The sequence below is a fragment of the Fukomys damarensis genome, unplaced genomic scaffold, assembly GCF_012274545.1.
Source record: "Fukomys damarensis isolate Sample0158 unplaced genomic scaffold, DMR_v1.0_HiC HiC_scaffold_5, whole genome shotgun sequence".
Classification (NCBI taxonomy): domain Eukaryota; kingdom Metazoa; phylum Chordata; class Mammalia; order Rodentia; family Bathyergidae; genus Fukomys; species Fukomys damarensis.
Window position 1 is genome coordinate 75,767,701 of NW_022900917.1, and position 20,704 is coordinate 75,788,404.

Sequence of the window (20,704 nt, forward strand, 5' to 3'; positions counted from 1 at the left end):
GATGAGCTGCTTCCTTCCAGGAGTCCTTCGGCTTTGGGGGAGGATGTCTTGGGAGCTGATGGCAGCAGTCTGCATCATATGCAATCTGAAATTCCTGGGATGCACTGAAAGTTTTCTCAGTGGGGCAGCTAGCATTTGTGCTGCACAGGGAGGTAAAACACATGTTCCACCGGGGGCAGACTGTCCCCTCCGCCCTCCTCCCCTCAGCCAAGCCACTGGGCTTTCTCAGGGTGAAGAGCAGAAAATGAAGTCACAGTGGAGCCTGTGAGTCCTTCCTGAGAGGCACAAAGGTTGTGTACTGAGATGGGTTAGGGTTCCTCTTCCATCCTCTCCAGCGTGGACTCACAACTGCATTAAGGTGGTGTCAATTTCCACAACTGAGTGGGGCCATTGACAGCCAGCTTTCAGGGATGGCTGTGAAGGTTAAGCATAAAGCCTCTACTATGTGGACTCACAACTGCATTAAGGTGGTGTCAATTTCCACAACTGAGAGTGGGGCCATTGACAGCCAGCTTTCAGGGATGGCTGTGAAGGTTAAGCATAAAGCCTCTACTGAACATGACAGTCACGTTCCACTCTAGGGCCTCAGGCACCAGGCAAGGAGATGGGAACAGATATTCATGGCACAGAGAGGTGCATTGTATCTGGGTGGGATCCAGCCAGTGAGCTTAGAGTGGTGCATTTAATCTAAGCCTCAACATGCTGATCCTAAGACGGGGTGGTGATTCTGAGATGAACTGATGTAAAACACAGCTAGTAGCCTAAGAACGGAAGGTAGAAAGCAGGTGGATGGAAGTGCTGGATGTGGTGGTCCAGATTTTTAAGACAGGAGCAAGTGTTCTGCAGACCTGGCTCAACTCCTGCTGCACAGTCCTAGGATTAATGTGTAAGGACCCACTTCCTGAACTGTAAAATGCTCTTCACATACAAAGGTGAGGTCAGAGCTCAAGTTTGTGATTATTTCTATAGCTGTCTTTGTTGGCTGGAGGACTGGCCTTATGTTTCCTGCTTCTGAAACTTCCCTGGCACACATCAGAAGCCCAGTCACTCACTCACAACAACTAGACCAGTACATGGCACATTGGTGAGGGCCCCTGAGAGTTTTCAGGGAGGATGTTGTCCCCTGAGCCTAGTTCCCTGCTCTCTGGAGCTCTAGGCCCTGTCAGCTGTGCTGCTTCTGCTAGCCATGTGCCCACCTGATAATGTTTTGCAGACTTTAGTGCCTTGCATATGTCCATTAATATTATTACCTGCACAAGGAATACCAAATGTCATCTATCTTCTCCCCCGAGGGAAAAGAACTGGTTATCTGTTTGCAATATTCTTCCTCTAGCATTTGAATATGCAGCATGCCGTTCTTTTTTTTTAAGAAATGGAAATTAAACCATCTCCAGGAATTTTTTTTTCTCTTTCTCTAAATTTTCCCATTTGCACAATGTCCTTCAATTAAACCTGAAATCAAGCCATTTTCCCCTCGAGTGGCCATTTTAATATTTTCAAGTTTCCCATGCAGGGAGATCAGAGCAGCAATCTATGCTGGGAGCCCTCCCGGGCCTCTGCAGATGCTCCTGGGCATCAGCACTTCCTGGTGGTGGGTCTGTGGCACAGCCTGGCACACACTGGCCCTCGCCTGTGCCCTTCTCATGTGGCACCTGCCCAAACTCAGGCTTGGGTGCACAGCACACCCCATTCCTGCCTTCTTTACAGCTGCTGGGTCTTGTTCCTTGTCATTCACAATGCCAGGCACACCCTCTCCCCGGCAAAGTTCCCCAGTCCATTCTAGTGCCCTCACGGACAGAACTAATTTACCTGCCCAGCTGCCACCCCTGTGTCTCTGATCGGAGCAACCTGACTGTCCTTGATGCCCTCCCCACAGTCTCTGTACCACAGTGCCCCTGCTCTCTGCATAAAAGCGAAGTCCTGGAGATGCTCTCCCAGGTACACCCACCCTGCCTCTGTATCTCATCTCCCCACCACTCGCTGGGCTCAAGCTGGAGACCTCTCAGTGCTCCTCAAACAAGTCTTGAGTGCTTGCCGTCACAATCTTTCAGTCCAGTCCTGGAAGCCCAGCCACTGCACCACGCCATGTTTCCTTCCCAGCAAGCTCTCCCAATTGCCCTTGCTAATTCAGCAGCTTGCTCCTCTCCTAGCACCATGTCCCCATGCCTGGGCCTCTTTCCCTAAGAACTCACATTCCCAGGCCCTGCCTCACCATGCATGCTTGCCAGGGGCAGGAGCACTGTCCTTTCTGTCCTGACCCCACCGTCCCCTCCCCAGGTTCTCCAGGGAGGGTAGGCTGGGGATTAATACAGCTTGAAAATGCTGGTGTGTCCCTCACTGCATCCTCTGACAACAGGGAAAGGCATGTGGCCCAACCATGTTCAGCCATCTTCTTCTATCATTGCCACCCCCACCACCCCCCACCCTCGGCAGCAGGGAGTGGCCTAGGGGGACACAGACCCACGCCAGGCTGCTGATGCTTGACCTAGGACCCTTCTTGGTTCTACTGAGGAAGAAGCTCCTTTCCCTCTCTGGAGGTGCTGAACTGGTAGGATGTTGGCTCTAGGGAGTAAAACGTCTTCTTATCCTCACTATTGGGCAAATATACACAAGGCTAAAGCTTGGTTAGAACAAAGCCAAGATAGGTCTGGAGAGAAACCATCCTTGGGACCTTTGCATTCTTTCCCTGCTGCTAATTTCCTGGGCTGCTCTTTACTGAGAGTTTACCTCTGGAAATGTGTTTACTCAAGCCAATAAAATCTCTCCCTTTTCAAAAATTTAGACCATTTGAGTTGAGATGAGATGTTGGCAACAGAAAGACTTCAGAACTTCCAGTAAAAATGCTTCCTACCCGGGGAGGTGCCCCTCTCCTCCCAGAACACCAGGTCTTCCCCTTCCTTCTCTCCTTGGCTATACCTTGAATGCCTCTTCTTGATGGCCCCCATCCTTGTGTTGTGATGAATGATTGGCCTTTGTGATTCCTATAAACAGCTGCTTGAATAAATTCGGCCTGTTTCATTCCCTGGGGAAGTTTCACTAGGAGTTCATCCATTTTTCACCACATCCGGCCTAAATACACCTTGGCAATGGCCTCAGAAGCCTCTCCCTATGTATGTGGCCTTCCCTAGGGCTGACCCAGACCAGCCAAGGCAGGCATTTGTTTCTCTACCACACAGCAGCCCACATCCCTCAAGGAAGTGACATTTCAAATACGTTCAGTCAGCAGGCCAAGCCCTGAAGTGAATTAGACCTTCCTTTTGATTAAAAAATACCTTTTATTTCAAACACATTGAATCTAAGAGTGAGTTTATTGTTTTAATACGCTGTTCCATATTCTGAACTTGATTTGATTTTTCAGAGTGAGATGAAAGCAAGACTGGGGATGCAGAGAGAATTTATTTATTTATATTTGTCCACATGGCCCAGTGTCCTTGAGTGAATCACACACAGCGGGGGGTCAAGGCAGTGGGAGGGGTCATGATCATGTAGAATCCCGAGGCTATAGCAGCAGCTCCTGGCTTGGGAGCCCCCATCAGGACTTGATGTAATGATGGCCCCATCCAGTCCTGGGAACCCCAGGGCCCAGCCCTCCTGGCTAGGGCACAGAGCGGCAGCAGCTTTCAACAGAATCAGAAAGTAATTCTGGTGCCTAGCGTGTCCCCGCATGTCTTGCTGGCCACAGATTTTAGGAATCCTTCCCTCCATGCTGGGTATTTCTGGGGGACAACTGGAAGAGATGATGGACACCAACCCCTGTCTCTTCATGGTGATTTTCTTTCTCTGGGAGCAGGAGCATTCATGTCCCACATCATCTACAAATTCCAAAGTACTGTTTTTAAGGCATTCAGCTCTGATGGCTGAGACAGAAGATGGTGGTGAGAACTCAGGTCTCTGCCCCAGGATTCTGGAGACCAATTCTAATCTTGGTTCTGCAGCCTGTGGTCCTTGGAGGGCCCTGAGACATTTTCACCCTGCTCAGGCAGAATGCTGAGCTGAGAGGAAATCTCTGAGACCTTCCCAGTGCTGATATTATCGGCTCCTGTGGGATTCTTTTTTATAGCTCACCATATCAAAAGGAGTGCTCTTATCTGTCCCCTGTATGGAGAAATAACTGGCCCTAACTGATAATTCCATTGTGAAGAGCTGGCTGATCCAGTCTGTCTGAGAATTCCTGTCACTGTTTAACTCTAGTCCTGGCATGGCTGTCACCCCAGATATTGCAGCCAGACTTGTCCTCAGTTGCACCTGGATCTACTGAGCTCTTAGCTCACTAGCATCCTTCAGTTCGCAGCTTCAGATCCTTTCAAGCCCCAGATGTCATACCTGACTCAGTAGTCTGGTATTTTCCAGTCCATCCCTCGTTTTAGATTATCCTGCTGCTTTCTCTGGTTAAGGCTGAGGATATGGGTTCAGGGAGGAGACCACAGGCAGGAAGTGCCCCGCTCCTGCATCCACTGGCAACACATATTGTCCATCATCACTCATTCTGGGCATGTCAGCTTTGATAGCCTACTCAAGGTCTTGTCTACTAGGTTTCTGCCCTTCTCTTTCCCCTCTCCATTGCTTGGAACAAGAGGAAACTTTTGAGAAATTTATTGGATTAAATTAACCAATACAGTTTCCACTAAGCTCTGACAATGGAGGAAATGTACCATGGTGAGTCAGGTGTATTTGGGTGTCACCAGTTTTGCTGCTGCGGGCTCCAGGGCTTGGGGAAAACCCCTGCTTCATTATGGCCACTCCTCTCGAATCTGGGGCTGGAAGCAGCCACTCTGCAAAAGCTAGAGGTCTTCTCACGATCCAAAGCCTATACCTCCAGACATCAGACTGGTCCATATGTCAGTCCCCCATTTTTCTTGAATGCCTCGATGCTCTTCCAAATTTATTGGTTTCCATCCTGGCTCAAAACCTTTTTCTGTATCCTTAAAATATTCTGATCCTCTTCTAGAATTTCCTGGTACACCAAATGGCATATCCATCCCTCCATGCCCACATCCACTGATTGATCTGTGCCTCTTTCTCTCCACCATGCCATCCATCCATCCTTCCAGTCTCCTAAGCCAGAAGTATAGGAATCATCTTGACAATTTATTTAACCCACATAAACCTGGCCAACATAAAATCCATTTTAGGCCATCACAGTTTGACCTCCTATATATTTCTTAATTGATGGACTTCCTACTTTTTTACTCCCACCCCAACATGGGACATTTCCCCTGTTACTTCTTTACTGTGTCCCTTCAGGCTTTTATCATGGCATTTGACACACAGTAGGTCTTATAAGTACACCATGAATAGATGGGAAGTGGAGCACTGGGTTTAGACCACAGGCACTGGCACCAGAGGTTCAGCCATTAGGTCTTCTTGGTGGATTCCGAGCCCCAAAGGGATGCCCTGCATTGGCAATGTGATTGAGGTCCCCTTGGCTTCCTGATGCAACAGTGACAATGAGGGTGGAAGTAGGAGTGGGGTGGATGTAGGGGTGAGGTGTGTAGCGGGTGGCAAGCTAGTTTTCACCTTTCTGAAGGAGATGCATTTCAGAAGTTGCTCGATGCCTCTGAGCAGCCACATGTGCATGCAGATGGACTCTATTAGTTGCTTTACCATACCTGAGACACAGTACTACACACCTGCAATGTAAAGGAGGAGAGGTTTATTTTGGCTCATGGTTAGTCCACATCCAGCAGGCTCCAAAGCAGGAATAGCAAGATGGAAGAGCTTGGGGGAGGAAAACTGCTCGACCCATGGCAGCCAGGAAGTGGGGTTGGGAGGAAAGCTGGAGACAGGGTGTCAGGAACACACTGTGCCAGGCCATGGTCCAGGTCACCCTCCTCCGGCCAGACCCCGCCTCTGAGCAGCACATTTTGCCATGAGCTCACCAGGAGCTGAATCCGCTGATGAGTGCAGCAACCCACCGATCCAATTGCCTTCCAAAAGCCCCACTCTGAAAACACTGGTCTTTGGGGGGCCATTGTAGTTCTGAACCACAATGAGATGAAATCATTTTTATCCTCACTTTCCAAAGATATACACAGAAATAATGCGTATATGTATGCTTCTATAGTTTATTTCTACTAACTAGTCATTGGGAGTATTTGTATATACTAGAAATCTATAAATTATTTGTTTCCTTAAATTATAGAAGGAATATTTATCACAAGCACATATAAATTGCGAGTACATGTTATAAATATGTAATTCCCCTTGCTAACATTTACTGCCCATTTGCTGTGTGCCAAGCGCCGGGCTAAGCACTTCATAGCTGTTATTTTATTTAATCTTCATCGGGATCCCATGGAGAAGATGGAATGCAGTGGTTTTCAACTTTCTCTTTTTAAACGGGTTTTTAAAATGAAACCTCAGTGAACAGAAGACGTGGAAGCTTGACTCTGCTTGCAGAAGACCCAGGGACTTTCTCAGCCTTCCTGCCTCCCTCATGGTCCATGAGAAAGAGGGAGATGTCAATGCTGAACTCCTGGCTGAGACATCCATCATTTGCCATCTGTGTTGTCTGGAGCAAGTTGCCAGATCTCTGATCTTACGTCTCCAAGTGTTAACTAGGAGAATTAAACAAGGTAATGTATTTTTACAAAGAAAAGCCTCCTAGCTCAATACATGACTCATGGTGCATGGTCCATGCTAAATACTCTGTCTTAGGCTGGACTCTCCAGAAACAGACTCTAAAATGACTTGTGGGAAGAGCTCACATAAAAACACTGGTGTTTGGGAAGAAGTGAGCTGGGGTAGGGGAGGAGGCCTAGTAACATGGTGTGGTCGAGCAAAATCTCACTGAGAGTGACTTTGGCTCAATCCGCAGGACAGCTCTTCAGAGTTGTCCAAGTCAGGGGCCAAGGGAGCTGGAGTGCTGGTACTCCTGTGTTCACCAAACGAAGGCTGCTCCCATGCACTCTGCTTTCTGCAGACAAGTGGAGAGAGTGCCAGCTACCTGGGGCAGCCTTCCAACCAAGTGACAGAGAGAGCAGTTGCTGTTGAGACTCCGAGACACAAATGCCAGCATGCCTTGAAATGGAAGACTCTCCCTAAGGCATACAGCAGGGCCCTGACAATGGCTGACACAGCCCTAATAGGTGACAGGCTTCTGTAGATCCTGACACCATTTAGAAGCAGGGGTTTCTCATCACTGCTGCCTTTGCTGGATCCATCCCATGCCAAGTGCACTTGGGGCTCTCCTTTCTGCTGGCTCAGCCATTTGTATGGGCAGCTTTTCTTTCTTTAGACACTCACCTACCAATGGAGAAGAGCCTGTATCTCTGAGCATCCTCAGGTCCCCCTCAGAGCAGAATACCAGGTCTGGGATACATGAGCCACCCCTGTGCCTTCTGTTGCAGATTAGAACAAGAAGAGAGCTCACTCAAAGCAGGTGCACCCAGGGGCAAGGGAGAAATCCAGGCTAGAACCACACATGGGGTGGGAATGCTTTTCTGGGCCCTGCCATGTCCTCAGGTGTTGCTCCATTCTCTGATCTTTACCTCTACACTCGGGAGGTTTTCGCTGTTTTTACTCCTATTTCTGGATGGGGACCTGAGTCTCTGAGGAGTCATGTACAGTCCCCAAGTTAGCTAGGAACCAAGCAGGAATTCCAGCCTGGTCTTACAGATGTCAACCTGCCCTTAGCTTGACCTTAGACTCTAGGAGCCAAGAGAAAACTCACGTATTGCTAATTACCACTGCGAGGAGTGTGACCAATCAGAAAGGTGCCCTCTGAGATCCCCAGGTGTTGACCCTGACCTTGTCCAGATGCTCAGCCTGGAAGCCAATAAAACTTCAGGAGGAGCAGTCCCTTTTGTCCACTGCACTAAACTAGTCCATCCATTTATTTCCAGGTAAACTCCAGGCTGTGGTGTAGAAGCTCTAAATATCACTCAGAGCAAGGATGTGTCTGATGGGAATGTCCCAAGACTGTGCACTTGAGCTCATCCCCTAAATCCATCCATAGTATTAATTAGCCTCACACATCATCTAAGGGCCTTTTCTGCTAATTTAGAAACAGCAATGAACTCTGCTTCTCCCTGGCCTTGGAGATCCAGGACACAAACCTCTTAAACCTCACTATCAAAGCCACACCGATGGATGAAAGGAACTGTAGTCTGTGGGTGACACTGCCACACACTAGGGAGAACCTTAGCCTCATACTCTACTGGCCTCAGAAGGAACCCTACACACTGTGTCTTTGAGCACAGAGTGGGGTTTTCCAGCTGGAAAGACAAAGATTTCTTCCCAGTGGCATGATAGTGTTTTCCCCATGGAGTCTTTAAAAATTAATTTTCTGTACCTCAGTTTCTTCAGCTGTAAAATGAGGATTTGATCCTTATAAAACCTTACTCATCTTACACAATGGTGGTGAGAATTAAATGCGGTAAAGTATATGTAATGTTTAGAAGCGTGCTTGGCACATAGTAAGCACAGAAACGATAATGTAAGACCTTGGGTGTTCCAAGTTTGAGTTCCTGCTTGTGCCTTACCCTCCCTCTGAGCTCCCACTGGAACTATAGCTGACATTGGTGTTCCAGAACTTGCTAAGAATTGAAGCACTGGATCAAAGTGGTCACTGCCTGTCTTAGTTACTTCCTTATGGCTGGGACAAAAGGCCTAATACCCACAAGTTACAGAAGAGGTTTATCTTGGTTCACAGTTTGTAGAGGTTTTAGCCCGTAGTTGGCTGGTCCCAAGGCAGGGTGGCATGGCTGAGGAGAAAGAATTCATTGCAGGTAGGAAGCAGGGAGCCTTCATTCCCTTTTTATTCCGTCCAGGCTACAGGCCTATTGATTGGTTCCAGTACACACCCCAGGGGGTCTTCCCTCTTCAATGAATCCATCATCCACATCCAGAACTACACTAAACCAATCAGTGAACTAATTTACTACTTTATTACACACCCATGATCCAGCATCACACATCCATGGTCCATCCACCCCCTAAAGTACACACCTACGAGGGCCGGAGCCTTGGGGGGGGGCATCCACATAAAAGCCACAGCACTTCCTCCGTAGTGTCCTGATCCATCTCTTGCTTCCTTTCACCCAGCCACTGTAATTCCTTGGAATTCTAACCCAGGTAACTACCTTCTTTGTAAGGCCCTGCCGAGCCTAGCCTCTAACTACCTCTCCACCTCTTTTCTAATCGTACTCTGCTTGCTTTGCGCTTTTGCACAAATTGTGCTCTGTGTAATTCTGGGTCTTTGCACCCAATGACCCCTTCTCTGAAACTCTCTTAGCTACTGAGCAAGAACTCACTCAGTCCTTTCATTTCTGCTTTAAGCTTACCTCATCAGACAGGACAAGATGACCAGGAGATTCAAAATATGGCTTTCAGTAACAATTGCAGAGAGCCGGGTGTAGTGGCGCACGCCTGTAATCCCAGCACTCCGGAGGCTGAGGTAGGAGAATCGCTGTGAGTTCGAGGCCAGCCTGGGCTGCATAGTGAGTTCCAGGTCAGTCTCAACTACATAGTGAGACCCTGTCTCAAAAATCAAAAAGAAAGAAAAAAAACAATTGCAGAGGAATGGAAGTTAAGCGCTTGGAAGAAGCACCGGGGAGGGAAGAAAGCACAGGGATTGGATTCATCAATGCTTTTAAGGGCTGAAAAAGGGAAAGAGGCTTTGTGAGGTATCTGGGAAGCTGCAGAGGGAGGCACCCCTTTCAGCCTGGCCTGGGGAAACACCCCAGGGCTGGCTGGACCTGGCAGCTGGCCAGAACAGGAGGCCAGGGAAGTGCTGGGCAGACACTCTGCCACTTCCATTGTGTAGATGAGGCTGACTCCGCTGTAATCGTGGAGTTTCTGTGTTACTGGACTTTGTTCCTGGGCATTGTGTCTGCAGAAGTCCTTGGTGAGAATGTCAGTGACCTTGGAGAGGGTACGTCCATGAGCTTGTGATCAGACATCTCAGCTCCTCCTGTCACAGAGACTTGGGAGCATGTGGCTGAAGACGCCTTTGTTCCCTAGGCCTTAAGGTCTTTTTGCACTCATTAAAGCAGAAATTGAGATATTTGGCTTCAGGGTTTTTATAACACATCAAATGTCTGATTGAGGGCACATTGGTGCAGGACCTTCCTAACCCCAGCCTCTCTGTAGAGGGCTCCCATGATGTATTGGGATGTACTCTCCAGGACATGTTCTTGTGCATGCAGTGTTCAGAACTTACTCATTTTTATATCCCTGGTTGGGTCCAGGTTCCCTCTGTGTGTGTGTGTGTGTGTGTGTGTGTGTGTGTGTGTGTGTGAGAGAGAGAGAGAGAGAGAGAGAGAGAGAGAGAGAGAGAGAAGCACGAACCAAATAAGCAAACTGTGTGGATGATGGTCACATACTCCTTGAGGCCTTTCACCCTCTGGTCCTGGATGATATCTTGAGTGGGTTCATATGCTCACCAAAAAACAGAGCAGGTCTTCCTACATCCTTTAATTCTGGAATTAGAAACCCCACACAGCCCAGTTCTTTCATTGGCCTTGGTGGTGAATTCATTCTTCCCACAGACTGGGTTAGCTGCAGGTGAATCCTATGGTGACAAACAAGAATGTGGCCAGCTTCTCTCCTCTCTTTCTGCCTGGTTTTGCTGCCTTTTCTTACTTCTGTGACCAATTTCTGATGCAAGCTAGAAAAGAAGTAGAAATGCACATAAAGAAGGCTCCCTAGAGCTGTCTCCATCAGAAGCTGTGGTGTTGGCCAGTGTTCACGCTTTCTTCTGTGCTCTCCAGGGGCCTCCCATGGCCCCTGCCAACTGACCACATGGGATGCATCTCCTTCGCATCTCATTCCACCTGTACGCCCTTTTGTAGCCCCTCAGTGATGATCTGCAGATTCCTGCTCCTGGTCTTTCTCACCCTCCACTGAGAAGGCCAGGGTGTTCTCTTATTCTTCCAGGCTGGCAGAATCACTGTGTGACCAGAGGGTGCATCTGGCTTCCCTTGCTCTCCATGGAGGATGTGCCTACATGGGGCAGTCTAGGCTCTGCTAGGGCACTTACTCATTTTCTCTCATTTCTCAAGAAGAAAATGTCCCTGTCCCCTGGCCCCAGACAGCTGGAGCAGCTCTACTCCATTTCCCGGGAAGCCCCACTCTCTGGAGTTGCAGGTGGAGGTGGCACTAGATCCACACTGTAACTGGTGATGCAAAATGGAACTTTTAAAGCTACATTTTTTTCTTTTAGAGAGAAACAAATTTCCAAAACAAATTTTCCAAACTTCCTCCTGCTGAGCACATAGCCAAGCCCCCTTCTCTCCTCAGCCCCAAAGAGATGACAGAATGTGCAGATACTGGCTCCAGTAGGCAGGAGCCCAGGGTCCTTTTCCAGCAGAAAGTGAAGAAAGAGCTGAGGATGGATGGAAGCCATGAACAAGTGTGGAGACCTGCATTATCTCTGTGCCCTGCCCTGCTATAAAAGACCTTGCCCACTTGTACACAGGGGAGATAGTGATCTCAGGCAGATGGGCCCCTCCATCTCCTCAGAGCTAGCTTCGAAAAAAATCCATTTTTCCTTTTACCAAAATGTGTTTCCTCCTCTGATTTGGTCAAATAAATCTGGTGGTGTGAACCCAAGTGGCTAATAAGCGGGTGAAAGGCTGTGTCTGGTCCAATATACAGTCTCAGCAAATAGTCAGTATTTCCTCTCCTTTGAGACCAGAGAAGCTAGGATTCACTGTGCCTTTCAGACATACCTCTGAGGTGTGAATGAAAACTACAGTGAATGTTTAACTTTTAAAAAATTTATTTTAGAAAAAGACACATTGCCATTAATTGCCTTCAAAACACTCCCTTCTTTGAACACACTTAGTCCATTGTTCTTGCTATTGTCCAAAGCAGTTGGGGAAGTTCTCTCTGTGCTTTTTAGTTGCATTGTTGTGGCTGCCTTGATGTCCTGAATTGATTCAAAGAATTTACCTTTCCTGGTCATTTTGACTTTGGAGAAGAGCCGGAAGTCACATGGCTCCAGGCCCAGCAAATAAGGTGGATAGAGACATGCCATAAGGTTTTTTCACAAGCCTGCCATTCTGTTAGATGGTGCTCAGCCACAGCTGCACCGAGTTTTTGATCATGCTTCATAAAGGCAGTTTCAATAGCTCTTGAAGTGGAAAGTTGTACACTGGCGTGTATACACAAATACAACTCAATATTTTTACTGCTTATTGCCAAATTATAAATGACAAACATTCTCCTCTCCAAGGTACCCGTCCAGATCACTGGTGGGCATTGGTCCTGCACAACATACCACCGTTAAAAAACACTCCTCAAAGCAAATATCAGCCTGCTTTTCCCTGATATCATCCATGTGAGATGTATGTGTATGTGTTTATAACAAAATAAGTATTTCCCATTGTCTCAGGACCTGGAAGAAAGCTGCCACATATAGAATCCATGACAATCAGAAGAGAAGGGCAGGTCCATGCCAGGGAAGGCAGACTTGCCTCCCTAGAGCATGTGACGGGAGGGAGGATGGCGGAAGGTTGAGAGGAGTTGGGGAGGAAGTAGCAAGGTCAGGCACCCAGAAAGTTTCCATAGAGATGGGGAGGGAGTGAGGGAGAACAGAAGGGTCACACCAGAGAGCCTAACATAGGTCCTAGGGGCAAACATGAGGTAAAGCTCATTCTTGTCACCTGCAGAGTGAGAGGGTGGAGGAGGTGACACTTCAGGGAGAGGAGGGAGGCCCTGGCTGAGTGAACAGGCAAGGAGGGACAGACACAGGGTTTCCACATGGAGCGTGCTGAAGACCGCCTCCCCGTGGGTCCAGCCAGAAGAAGGTGTCTGTGTGGCACTAGAGGTAGCCCCCCGCCCCGTTTCAGGGCATGGCTTGTGTAGGTGTCCACGAGGGCCTCCAGTGACTGGCAGGAGGGACAGTGGTCGGATGCCTGATGAGCAGCAACAACGAACGCCACTGCCTTGCTACTTCCGGTCCTCTCTGCTCTTGCCTGCTAGCCCTGGAGGGCACAGCGCAGCGGGAGTTGGGGCATGACTCACCGAGGCAGATCTCACTAGTCCCTGCTCGCTTGCTGCTTGTCCCCAAGTCCCAGGGCAGCCCAGCAGATGGCATTTGGGTGGGATGGATGTTTATATCTTACTCGGGCTTGTTATTATTCTCGAGGGTAAGCTTAAACTATGGCCTCTGCTGGAGGTGTTCCCCTAGGATGAAGAACGGGGAGATGGCAGACTCTCTGCGAAGGACTATGTTGTAATTGTGCTTGACCAAACTTAGCTGGCCAAGAAATTGAGGAATGATGAAAAAGAGCGCTGATCAAAAAAGTATGTGGTCAGAGCACATACACAAGAAGCTTCCAGCTCTGGGGTGTTTGGTTCTCCTGGTGTTCGCCGAGAATGCATAACTTTGCAGAGATGGGTCCTCCCCTTCCCACCTGAGCTGTGGCTTTAGTGATCACTGTGTGTCATGCGAAGCCTTCTGCACCCAGTTAGAGATGAGAAGGTCTCATCTTCTGAGACCACCGTGGGAAGAACTGCTGGATACTAAGGATAAAAAATGCTTTGAGACCCAGAAGGCAGATCCTTAGCCAAACACAGGATAGTGAAGGAAGTCTTCCTGCAAAGCAGGTTTCTAAGCTGGTTCTTTCCCAACGAGCAGGAATTTTCCAGGGAGACAGCAGAGCCCCTGTGGGTACTACAGGCAAAAATTCCACAGGGGAACCCCAGGGTGGCGTGGCTGGAACGTGACATGTGGGTGGTGAAGGAAGCAAGAATTGGCAGGAGTAGTAAGCTGTGCATAAGCACAGTGTCTGCCCAGGAGGCTGTTTTCAGCGTCCCCTCTAAGGAGGGAGGGGAGTCCTTTCTGTCATGGACCAAGAGAGAAGGCATGTGGCATGGTCAGTGTCCTTGCCAAGAGAGTTCCCTAGGGAAGGCTTGGAGGATGGGTGGCCTGGCCAGGGGAGGATGGTGATGCGGATTCTAGTGATTGCAAACAGGAGAGACCTTTTTAGCTGCAGAAACCTAGGAGGGAGAACAGGCTTGAGCCCCGGGAGTGAGTATACACGGGAGAGCTTGGGAAAGAGGACAGCAGACCCCGTCTGCAGAGCACAGATGTGGTTTTCAGAGAAAATTGGCAATTTAACTGTGGTCACAAAGCCAAAGCAGATCGTTTCGTTCTTATGCCTGTGGTCCTTGGAAAGGCAAAGAGAGAGAGAGAGAGAGAAAGGAAAACAAAAGACCTAAGAAGCAGAAAAAATAGAACTGAAAGGAAAATTAATAGGATGCCACCCACAGGGGTAGATTCATTGGTGGACCCACACACCGACCAAGAGCCTTCTGTGTGTGGAAAGGTGAAATAGGGAAGTTCAGTGTAAGTAGAACAGGGTCCAGGCTTCGGCTGAGCCCATGTCTGACCCAACTCATTCAGTTCTGTAAGATTCATTGTTTTCCCCTTCATCCGATGTCTCTCCTAACAAGGAAGGCCAGTATCAGTGCGCAAGAATTTAATGTTTTCCTGCATTCATAGAACATCCCTCTCCCCAAGGTCTGCAAATGATTCAGAATTGTACAGTCTTAATGATGGTCCCTTGGCTCTGGATGTGTTTGTTCCCCAGAGAATTAGATATTTGGAAATGAGCTACAGGAGTAGCAAGCTGGGTGTCAGGAGGGGAAGCCACTCTACACGTTGCTAGTCATTACTTTTTAATCTAGGTTTACTTGCACTTTTAATTGGCACCGTAAAATGTCTCCGGAGAGAGAGGAGCCCCAAACACTTAGTAGCTATCATAGTCCTGGATAAAAATAATGAGCTGAAAAAAAACCTCAAGTCTTAAAATAAATGTTTTGCCTTAAATGGCAAAATCCAGTAGAATAAATACAAGGTGCTCACGCTTAATACACAGCATCTATGGGCCAAATGCTTTGCACATATTGCTTTCAAAATAATTGTCAAAACAGGATGCTAAGGACAATATTATTACTCACATCTCAAACAGGAGGACATTGAGGCTCAAAAGATTTTAGTCATACTACTAGGGTCAAGCTAATGTAAAGCAGACCTGTGTGGCTCCAGAGCAATGCTCTTCCATGACACTGTCAGAATCCAGGCCAGGGTCATTGTCACACAGCAGGCTGTTGCTTTATGAGCTGAGCAGATGTGAAGAAATTTATCTGCGAGACAAGGAAGGACTCTGGCCATTAAGTGGTGGAGAGGAGGAATGAGATGCAACAGCCTGCACTCACACTTGCTTTCGGTTATGATGTAGATGCGAGCCAGCATCCACTCCTCGCAAAAAGGCTTGCACCACTATGCTGTGCCAGTATATTCCTATAATAAGCACTCCGCTAGGGATCTCTATCATTAAAAGAATTAGCACTGTGCCAGCGTTAAATGTGCTAATAGTAAATGTTTTCCAAGGTGCTCTCTTTCCATCTCTTTGCAGCATGTATTGTAGTTTCCACTCACATAAAAATTACGCATCCCAGAGATGCCAAAGGACTTGCCCAAGATCACATTGTTTGAATGCAGCTCTTCCTATGCCAAAAGATTAGATCCTTGGCAACATCAGGAGGGTCTGAATATGGACTTTTCACCCAGGCTGGAAGGAAAATGGATAAAATGACCTTATTAGTTGTCCATCAAGCCTTTCTTCTCTAAAAGAAAGATGGTGGCCAGTAAATGACAGTTTCCAAAGAATGAAGCAATGTCTAAATGAAGTTAGACATGGATCCACTTGCCATGGCAGAGCCTCGGTGGAATACTGGTGCTGGGGTGGTGGGAAGAAACTTCGGAGTTTTGTGTGCCCACAGACAGCCTCCTCCTAGGGGTTCTTCTCCTCTTCTCCTCTTCTGCCTCTGATTCCTCCATGTTGGCCCAAGACCAATGCCAAGGAGCCACCTTTCCTTCAACTCCCCACCCTGTGCCTACCAGTCCTGTGGGATTCAGATGAATGTGGCTTTATCCAAGCTGTTCTTCCATCCCCACAGCTACTACCCTGGTTCAGGCTCATTCCTCCTCCCTGATCCTCTGTCTCTAGCCTCTGCCCACTGGAGATGATCTTGCCTTTTGCTGCCAGATTAGTATTTTAAGAGAGTGTTTTAAGTTTCACCTTCAATAAATAGATACTCATGCTAGGAAAATTAGAAGATTCTAAAAAGTAAATCACACCAGAGAAAAAAGAAAATTAGATTTTGGTCTCTTTCCTTCCAATTTTTCTTATGTGAAAGTCTTTATGATGGCTGGAACCAAATGTAATTTGTCACTAGTGTGAGGGGGCCCCTGGAGCCCAAAGAGAGAGAGAGACATAAGGTCAGAGGAGGGAGTCAGATGGAGAAACCAAGCCATCCTCCCCCATCTCCCCATGCACAGCGGATGATGAATTGGACATTCTACTTACATATTTTCTTGTAGATACAGCCATAGAGTCCTTAAAACCAAGTAGTGGACCTCACAGTAAAGACTCATTTGTTCAAAGTACTTCCTTGAATCCATCTATGCAAGAAGATTATACTTCCCCAGATGTAAGGTTTGGCCACGTAAATTGCTCTTGCTGATCAAATGGAAGTGGAAGGATGTGTACTAACCCTGGCATGTCTTAAGGTCTTTATCTGGTTTTTCCCTCTGCCATGAGTCATATTTTCTCTAGAAAGGGGCTGCCCCTGGAATGAAGATGGGTAGGGCAGAGATGTACCCTATTTACAGTCTGAGGTGAAAAGTAGTCCCCCCCATCTAATATTTCCCTGCCCATGGATTCAGTTGCCCATGATCAATTATGGTCAGATAATACTAAATGAAAATTTCCAGAAATAAAATATTCTTAAGTTTTAAATAATTTTGTACTACAGTGTAATATTATAATTATTTTATTTTACTAGGAGTTTTTGCTGCTCATCTTTTAGTGTGCCTAATTTATAAGTAAAAATTTGGCATAGATACGTACGTGGGGGAAAACCAGAGGATATAGCATTTGATACTGTCTGCACTTACAGGAATCCACTGGAGTCCTTGGGGGGTATTGCCCTTGCATAAACAGGTAGTACCACATGATTGCAAACAAGAAAAAATCTCTGGTTGCTGCAATCTGCCATGGTTTTTGAAGTCATCTGCCCTGTACCACCATTCTGTGCTGACTGGTGAGTAGCCTTGGATGATCTAAAAGCTAAGAAGCAGGAATGTCATAAGGAAATATCTGTATTGTGCAGACCAAGGGTACATGGTGGTTTTGGAGATGCAAAAGCAGAGCATGGTAAGAAAGAGTCTCCTGTTAGAGGCTATCAGTCTAAGGAGGAACCAAGAAGATAAGGCCAGAGACTTCTGAGTGATATTAGGACCATCATTTCTAGCAACATATTAAGGCTTGTGAAATTGAGACTTAAGGAGGTATGACTTAATTATGGCATGTCAACTGGAATGGAGTATGAAATACCTTGCAGTTTAGTAAAACAGTCCTGGGTGTGTCTGTGGATGACTGACAGGTAGGACAGCAAACAGGCAAGCGGGCGCACCTGGTTGTGGGTGGCACCAACCAGTAGCTTTGCAATCAGGTTGAAATAAAAAGGGAAAGAGAAAGTGTGACAATTTTGGAAGAGGTCTTATCGCAACCATGGCCTGTAAACATCCATTTCCAGTTTCTTTAGCATTCTAGTGCAGAATTTCTGGCCTCTGATCCTGTAAGCCCACCTAATAAATCCGTTTGCATAATTACACATATACTTTCTATTGATTCAGTTCCTCTAGAGAACCCTAACGAATACAGGTTAGCAACTTACACACTCACATAGTTCATGAGAGTGGAGCAGGCACTCATGCACAGGTCTCTGACTCCAGCATCTTCCCACTGACACAGAAGAGCTGGATTCCTCGCCAGGTCACCCTCTGGCTGCCCCTGAAAAGGCAGATGCTGGCTGGACTGTGGGGAAGAAGACAGCACTGGGGAAAACTAGATATGATGAACCACTCTACTGGAGACCCTGAAAGCACTGTTTCTCCACTATTCATTTGGCGGGAGCCTCCTAGAAGCAAGACTGTTGATTTGTCACTGTTGCAAAGGAGGTGATCTGAATTTAGGGGTGAACCAAGCAAATCTGTATCTCAAATATAAATTATACCCACTCACACTCTCAGGCTTTTTCCCTGATTGTAAATGCAAACCAAATTGTATTAATTATGGTCAGTAGTGGGGCAAATGGAAAGAATCTCGCTGCAGCTTGTTTAAAAGAAGTGGAGAGAAAACTGTTGAAACAGAGGTTGTTTCCAGAGTTACACATAGGAGTGCGGTAGAACTCAGGACTGTCAGGAACCTGAGTCTGATACGCAGTGAGCTTCTTTCTAGCTTTTGGGCTTCTCTCAGGAAAACTGTTCCTGTATGCTGTGTCCCAGCCTCATTCCACTGCCATAAACTCTCACATTCCCCATCCTTATGTTTGGCCACCTGGAGAGAGAAGTTTCAAAAGACTGGCTTGGTGCCATTTGTTTCAGGTATCTATCCCTTAGCATCACCTGTGTGGCTGTGCTGTCCACACATGGCGCATCCTGTGTTTCTGGGCCCAGGAGGTAAATATCTGAGAACAGGCAAGCCACTGCACACATGTGCAATGGACATGTAGAGTATTCAGTCCCAACCAAAAAGAATAAAAAAGAAAGTGGAGAACACAAAGTGCCCCCCTGTCTCCCGGAAGCAACTGGTAAAAAAATCAAGTATGGGTGAAAGATGACATAAAGTGGGTTTATATTCCGATGATATTCAGAAGTAAGGGGTTCATTCACTTTTCCAGTGAAAAACCAGACACCCAAAGTAGAATACAAAAATTATCATGTTAGTGATGATTTTTACGATCTTTACTTTTAAACTGTTCAACTAATTGACACATAAAATTGTACATGTTTATGTAATACAGTGTTATATTTCAATACATGTGTACAAATGTAATGATCAGAGTAGGGTAACTGGCATATCTATCATCTCAAATGTTTATCCTTTGTTTGTATTAGGTACTTTAAAGAATCCTACTAGCTGTTTCGAAAGGGACCACTGAATGTTGAAGACTTTCGTCAACCTTCTGTGCGAGGAACATAACCCTCTCAGCCTCCTGCAGGCCGGGGCTGTAACATCACAGTTGTGGCTGACTGACTTACGCACACGGGCCTCTAACACTCTGAATTTAGCGTGCTTCTGCCCTTGTTAACTCTGGTGATGTTGAGTGAATCCAATGTCCTTAACACAACAAACATGATTGCTTGTCACCTGGCCTTTGTCCTCTGCCTGCTTCAGTCTGAAACTCTGGACAGATGCATCTGCTTGTAGGTCACTGATTCACTCCTGTATTCATTCATCACAGGATCACTACAATCACAGGACTGCCAGGCCCTGAAATGAGCAATACACAGCCTCTGAGGAGGAAATGAGTGGCTAGAAAATGTCTGTAAGATGGTGAATAACCCTGCAGTAGGGAAGGCCCAGGTGCCTGGGGGACTCACAACCAGGAAGGAATCAGGCTGTTTGGGGTGGGGGGAGGGATGAGACCGGTTGTAACTTGATTTGTCTCCTGAAGCCAAGAGCTGGTAAATGGCAGTCTCTTTCTGTTCTAATTTTCCAGGAAGTAGGCATGGAAAACTTTGGTGGCACCTCCCCTGTGGGCTCTCCCTTTTCGTTTGTGTAGAGCTGATGGCGAAGCCAGGAGACAGGGAAAGTTAAACAGATGGGCACAGGCCTGAACATTAACTTAAACTAAACTAAAAGTGGGGATACCAAAATGACTACCAGGGCCCAATGAGATGTGAGGACAAAGAACAGATCCTTAAACAGATGGGAGAGATCTTGAAGGAAATAAAATAGCAATTAAAGCAGTTTGGACTCCAAACACAAAAGGCCTGCCTGCAACCTGGAGCCTCCCTGCTTTCTGTCTCATGTACACTGGTTCCAAAAACTATATAACCACTGCTGATCCTGAGCTTCCATGGTGCCCGCCTCACAGGGCATCATCCGTCTCTGGCTAGCAGAGAGCTTTTCTTTTTTCTGGCTCATAAGCATGCATTTGGTCATTCCCTGAAGCTTGCTGTTTTGACCCAAGAACCTGAGAGAGCCGGTTACAATGGAGTGGAAGAAAGAGGTGGCACCTTTGCCTCCTAGTCCTTTCCTCTGGATGTCCACCCTCCTGAGTCTGCTCCAGCTCATGGTGCCTGCAGGGCTGGCATCTGTGTCTGCGTTGTGTTCCCTCCAGCCAGTTGTACTGCACTCTCACCCCACTAATGCAGCTCTGCCCTCAACCCTTCAGGGCTGTTAGGCCACTGTCAAAATTGGCATTTCACAGAGTGGTCAAGTCACTTTCTGTGTGTAATTGCAAAAAGCTTCCTTTGGGGGTGGTCCGGTGCTTATTTAACAATGGAGCCACAACAGAAAAATGTACCTGATCAGTGAAATTAATTTTGGAGAGCAGTTGATGTTACTGCCGGGGTGGTCGTGAGGGCTGTTGTGCTGAGGTGGAACAAGGCAAAGAGGCTCCTGATGTTCAGGTGAATTGGGGACCAGGTAACTAGAGTCGAATGGGTTCCAGGAAGCCTGTAACAGGTAGGGAGTGTGTGTGTGTGTGTGTGTGTGTGTGTGTGTGTGTGTGTGTCTGTCATGTGTGGGTATCCTGTGTGTTGGTGCATGTGTGTGCAGGCAAACTTCCGTGGACACTGGGCCTGAGGACATACTGTGTGTGGTGATGGTGCGCACATGTTTCAGGCAGGTAAGAATTTACCATTCACAAGCTTGTTTACCTCCAGTGGAAGTGTGAG

The 20,704-nt window shown here is 47.3% G+C and overlaps 1 long non-coding RNA gene across 1 annotated transcript; it reads left to right on the forward strand.

Annotated features, from left to right (window-relative positions):
* Positions 1-6,229: 6,229 nt before the first annotated feature.
* On the forward strand, positions 6,230-20,504 carry LOC117285024. The gene is made up of 3 exons (XR_004516031.1): positions 6,230-6,575; positions 16,915-17,058; positions 18,917-20,504. It is a non-coding gene; the product is annotated as an uncharacterized LOC117285024 (long non-coding RNA).
* The last annotated feature ends 200 nt before the right edge of the window (positions 20,505-20,704 follow it).